A 6583-nucleotide genomic window follows, 5' to 3' on the forward strand; every position below is an offset into this window, starting at 1 on the left:
GAGATACATTTAATTTATTCATTCTTTCAGATTAATTTGATTCCTGAACAAACCGAGTTTGCCACAACCTAAAGACACTAAAGGCAAAACATTCTGTGTACTTTCTGGGCAAACAAATATTTACACATTATCATAACGCTGCTTGTGACACCCTAAAATTAGCCAGTGTAAGAGAATAGGAAGTGTAATTGAAGTTTGCCACCATAATAAACATTTGCTCCTTCAGTAAAACTCGCTCGTTGTCATTGTAGAAATACGTAAAACGTGGGACCCAGAGAACATTAACTTGAGGATTTACAACCATCGTATATTCAAGTGGAGTGCTACTAAACCGAGTCCTCTGGCGGTGATAGTTTTTGCTGCCTCCGTCTCGCTCTGTTGGTTTTCTCCCCTGTTGCTCGAGAGTGCCTACAATTCCCTTCTCTTTATTTTCATTGGCATTTAAAGAGCTCAGCGCTCCCTTCAATGTGCTTATTCAATACCTTAGCTTTTCGTCGTGCCCGCTCTCTCTCTCTCTCTCACACACACACATATGAGCGCGCGCAAGAAATCGCGTGCTTTCCTAGGACAGCGAGCAGGCCCTGATTCTGTCGCTTAATGCCACAGCACTCAGAGACCCACAGAGCACAGACGTATTCACAGTCTCTGGACGTTTCTCTTTGACAGCGCTCGTCACTCAGGGGGTATTAATTGATCGGCTTGGTTTACATTACCCTTCAAGTCCTGCCTTTGGTCCCAGCTTTATGAAGGTTTGTGATTCTGGGCTATTCAGACCTCATTTTTCACTCGAAGCTTTGCTCAGCAGTACAGCTCTCTCTCTCTCTCTCTCTCTCTCTCTCTCTCTCTCTCTCTCTCTCTCTCTCTCTCTCTCTCTCTCTCAATGACCTGTGCATTTAGGCTATGTCATGTATGTATAACTGGAACTCATTCAAAGACATTATAATAATGCTAACACAAGAACAACCATCATAATAATGATAGCTCTTGTCATTGTTTCCAATATTACCATTGCTGTATTATTAATTACTGAGGAAAAATAGATTGAAAATTGAAGAACTTATAAACTGAGAACAAGTACAACTGTTTGACACGTTATTTGTCTTTTTCCTTTTTTCCAAGTAAATTTAATTTATTTTGTTGTCTCTGTCTGTCTGTCCGTCTCTCTCTCTCTCTCTCTCACACACACACACACAAAGAGAGAGAGAGAGAGAGAGAGAGTACACACACATCTGCCACAGCTGGAACTGTGGACACATCTGTGCAGTCCCAGGTGCAGTCAGAGCCAGCCACTGTCTCCTTTAGTATGGACTGTGGCCTTCATTTTTCCATGCCTGTTTGATTCTGCCTATGGCAAGGAGCCATGACCCCTCCCTCACGCTTCATGTTCAGATACAATGTTGCGTTGTGCATGGCTGCTAGAAGCAAATATCTGCCCAAATCAAATCTTTTTCCATCTCTCAGACATACGATCTGTCTTTGGGTCTGATCTTTTGTCCATCACCCGGATTTCACGATCCTCTCAGACTCCCGCACTGTCTCGGCCTCGGCAGTAACATCAAGTCACAGTTCACTGCCATTTCTATAAATGAGGAGGGCAGAGTCTCTCCCTTCAGTGAACTTCACATTTGAAATGAAAGGCAGAGAGGTATCGACCTCACTCAGATGGATGCCGGTGCCACAGAGAGGAGTACACACACATATACACACACACACACACACACACACACACACACACACACACAACTGCTATAAAGTCTCCCTCAAAACTCTTAGTTGACATGGTCACTCTACAGACTGCCCTGAGCAGACTCTGCATAGTGAGACGAGAAAACCAAGTCCCACATCCCCATAGTAATATCAGAGAGATGGAGAGAGACACACAGTCAGTTACAGTTGATGATATAGTGTGGGTTAGGGCTTGCTGGTTGGTGTGGGCAGTAGCCTTAACAGCATCTCATATTACTGCCTGTTCCTCTACATCACATTTCTCCTCTCCTTTATTGATTCAATATTCACTCTCCTCATTAATTCTCATCCCTCTCATTCCATCATTCCTCTCCTTCTCCTTCTCCCTCTCCCTCTCTCTCTCTCTCTGTTTCTTTTTCTTTTCCCTGAGCTGTCTGGCTATCTCCTGTTTCTCCATCAGTCCACCTTCCACAGGCCCTAATGGCTCCTCATCTGTCAGACCGGCAGTCAGAAGTCCAATATAACCTCCACATTAGATATACTGTAATGTGAAAACACAGAGCACATACACTCAGGCAGGTTTAGAAGCATCTTATGGTGTGTTACACATTCAAATGAAATATTCACAAAGTTGCCCTCAAGAAAGCATCTATAGAAGTAGGGTAATGGTAATTATGTGAACACATTTTACATTACGGTTCTAATTTTGAATATTTTTGTACATAAACAGCATTGCAAAGGTCGTAATTATTTTCCATTAAAATGCATTGCACATTGCTAATGCACTAATGGACTGTAGATACTCTTAAAAGGAGAAGACTAAAAGGTTAAACCATACATTTGAGGAACACATTGTGTGTTAGCGGAGAGAGAAAATTGTTAACACTTCTTGCTACGTGCTCGCAATATGTTTCTGGCAAGAATTATTTCACAGTAAACAATGTGTTATCCATTATTTGAGATTAAAATGAGGAAAATGACAACCATATGATAATGAATGGCAAATAATTGTTTAAAAGACTTTGAAATAACTCATTAAATATCGCTAAGATGCCTTTGGACTCGGCCAGTACTAACAAATACTTCTGATAGATGATCTTTATCTTGTGTGGTCCCACCCAGCGATCATGTCTGCTGACTCCCTCAACCTTTCATTAGATACATTAGGAAATTCATTTAAAGATATCTGCCCTTGACTTGGCCAGTCAAAACAAAGGAAAGTTGTTACTCTAGGTCAGTTTCCTTGAAGTCTTTCATTTTAATGGCTGGGCTTTTTACAGCCAAAGCAGTTGTTTCTGTCTACCTCACCGGTCTGTCGAGAGTCATCTCTGATGGTTATACTGGTTACACACATACTGTGCATTCATGTTTTTATATTTTTATTGATAATATGTCTTACTGGTGTATGCTGTTTTGTCTGACAGAAACAAAGTCTTTCAGACCTGTTTTTTTTTTACAGCAACACAACTGATATGTAAAAGGTTTCCTTTCTTAAGCTGCTCCATGAAAATTTTGATTCCTAACATGATCTGTTTTTAGCAAAAGTAATGGTTTTATTCTAACTTTTGTTTCCCTACAGAGGAGAGAAGTCTTCTGACAAAGCGAGCCACTTCCCCTGGCTGACAGATTGTGCATTTGGTTTTAATTGAGCCCATTTACATCCTGCACAAATGGAAAGCACATGGAAAACTCTCCACCTGGTTTTGATCAGCTACTGAGTTTTTAGTGGAGACACATATCCAGTGCCAGAGAGAGAGAGAGAGAGGGAGGAGGGGGGAGTCTTTGAATTCATTCTGTCCAATTTTCATCAAAAACTTAATGTCAATGATTATTATAATTGACAGTGTACCAGTATTACATTATCATTTGAAAGATAGGAGATATGAGGCATCATGCAAATGATCTTTTTTTCCCTTTCACCACTAGAGGGAGTCCCACCCCCTACACTGTTGAGGAATGGCCATCTCCTTGTAAATGAAATTTACATAGCAATGCAACGATATGCTTAACCCTTCACTGACTCCAATAATCTCTTACTGCTGACGTATGCAACTGTACTTTTCAGATGCCAGTTATTACCTAGGTTTCCTCAAAAGTGTTTTGATCCAAACAAAAGTGACCAGCACAGTGTTATTAGCTTCTGTAGAAGTGTTTGTTGTGACTGCTGGTCTTTTGGACCTTGGGAAAGCTGCTCCACCCCCCAACCCCCCCATCCCCACCCTCCGAAAATCTCCAAACCTGTGAGGAGCAAAGCATTATGGTCATTGTAGTACTGTGCAGATTTTGAGCAGGTGTGTATAAAATGATGAGTGAATATAGAGTCAAAAGCTGCAGAGAAAAAAAAAAAGTCATACATGTTTGATGGTTCTGAGCATAAAAGCTCCAAACACATAAGTTTCACAATTCCTGACAGTATTTGACAGCATGTGGTTGTGCTCTTGCGTTGTGTCTGCGTAAAGTCCGTTTCTGACGAGCGTGAAGAAATTCGACGGAAGCGAGGAGTAGATATCATTCTGACCTTCAGTGAGTAAGTCCAACACCCCAATCTCCATCCCCCCTCTTTCCAACTCTCCACATCTGGTTTGACCATCCACACCCCCAACCCCCGCTAGCCACCCCCGCCTGCACCTCATCAATCCTCGGTGTCATCGTTACCACAGTCTCCGTTATTGCCAAAGTAAGCCGTGACATGTAGACGTGAATATGATGAATGGATTTTTCCGGACAGGAAACGACGGTTGAAGAGACACCCTACCCTCTCTCATCTCCGTGGCCATTTTTCACTTTCTTTCTCCTGCCATGTCTTCCACCCTGTCTGTCCCTTAAGTCTGTGTGTGCCAAAATATCATCCACCACACATATAAGAAAAAACCCCATAGTCAGACCCTTTTTTTTTCTGCTTAAAGTGAGGTTTATGTGAAGACAAGGATGAAACTCTGTGCCCGCAAGTCTCCACCAGTGATGTCTTAAATTCTTTCACAGGGTGGTTTGATGATGGCCTGTACAAATCTATAGTGAAGAAAACCACCAAATCATAGCTTCGCTTTTTTATCTATCCTAATTTTGGAATCACGAATCAATGACGTGGGGCGACCAGGTCACGCAAGACGAGCAAAAAAACGTTTTGCGACACCGTTTGGACACCACCCAGCCATCTTCCCAAATACAACAGAACTGTGTGAAGTATCGAGTCGAGTGTTATTCATGCCAAAGTATGAAAATAGACAACCCCTTTATATCAAGTCGAGACTTGTCCAGTCTGCTCTGAAGGAGAACTGTAAAACAGACTGAGAGTATAGCCTTACATTTGTGTTGTTGTGATGTATCCTCCACTAAAGCAACAGCACTCCCCCCCCCCCCTCCTCTTCACTGCCCTCCAGAGTCTCTGCTACACTCAGCCATCTATAAAAGCAAAAAAAAAAAAAAAAAAAAAAGCTTGTAACCAAGACTCATGCTATGCCAGTGAACAAACGAGCTTTCGAAAATACATCGTAATGAGCTAATAGCTTTATTGATCTGATGTGTTTTTTTGCACAGTAACACATACGCTGAGCGCCGTGTTGATAATGGGCCTAAGTGATTTGGACCTATATTTCATTGTCTTAGTGTTATGTGTATGTGTGTGTGCATGTGTGTGTGCGTGTTTGTGTGAGTGGGTGTGAGCATACGTAGCAGAGTCTCTTTACCACTAATTTTTCTAATGTTTTAATGTTCCATTTAGGAAGATTTCAGGAGTCGTTGTTCTCTGGACAATCTGAAAGCATTTCATTGTCAGGTCCACCCATTCTATGCCATTTTACCCTGAACAATACAGGCCATTGAACGCTATGAGTTGTTGTGGTTTATTGGCTGTTGATCTCTGTGGGGTGATTCTTATATTGTTCAGCAACACACACACACACAGACAACCTCACACACACCCCATTACTATAATCATGACAAACATGAGTATCAGTGCAGCGTAATCCTATGACATTATCATATATTGTGCTCCAGCTATTGTACCATTTAAGAATTTGACTAGCTTGTGCTCTTACCATGTAACTCACTTGACTATTCAAGGGGAATTTTTCTGCTTATAGCAGACCATACAGTCTGTCTTTTTTTTCTCTCTCTCTCTCTCTCCAATTCTGGTCTATATTTTAGAAAGCGTGTTCTTGAGTGTAAGAAGTTCAGATCCACCACAATCGGCTGGCATATGTATCCATTTGAATCTCTTTTTCATTAGGCCGACCAGTGAAGCACATGCTTGTCTGGGTGTGCCTGCAGGGCAGCGTGGTGGATATTCAGGAGACTTAAGCCTCCTTTGTTTGTGGAAGTACTGAGTCTTCAGAGGACATCACCCCTCCTCCCTCCTTAGAGAAATAATAAGATGGTTTTCTCTTGCTTCATAAAACAGTTTTTTGGGGGGGGGGGCTGATATAACAAAGAAGAAAGCACATTAAATTAATTTCTCCACTGTCATAAATGTCATCAGCAAAAAAAAAAAAAAAAAATGTTCTACATGTTCTGAACGTTTGTAATTTGGCCATATTAAGGAACTATTATGAGCCACACACATTGACACAGAGAGGGAGAGAGAGAGAGAAAGAGAGAGGAGAAAGAGAGAGAGAAAGCATCTTATTTAATGCTGTATAATGTACTTGGAATGCTTAATGATTTTAATTAGGAAGCTGCTGTAGGAGTCAACATGGTTGTCAGGAGCCAATTAAAACGTAGTGCTGATCAAACAGCCTGGCCTCCCTCGGTAGGGACCTCCCCTCGCTGGGCTCTGCCTCTGCACTACTGTGCTTCTCACTCCTACACTGGGCCAGAACAGAGCAGAGCTTTAGCTGAGACGGGTACAATGCACGCTGTTCAACAACCACAATGAGAGGCAACAAAATCCCTTCCAATG

This window comes from Chanos chanos, chromosome 13 (assembly GCF_902362185.1).
Source record: "Chanos chanos chromosome 13, fChaCha1.1, whole genome shotgun sequence".
NCBI lineage: Eukaryota > Metazoa > Chordata > Actinopteri > Gonorynchiformes > Chanidae > Chanos > Chanos chanos.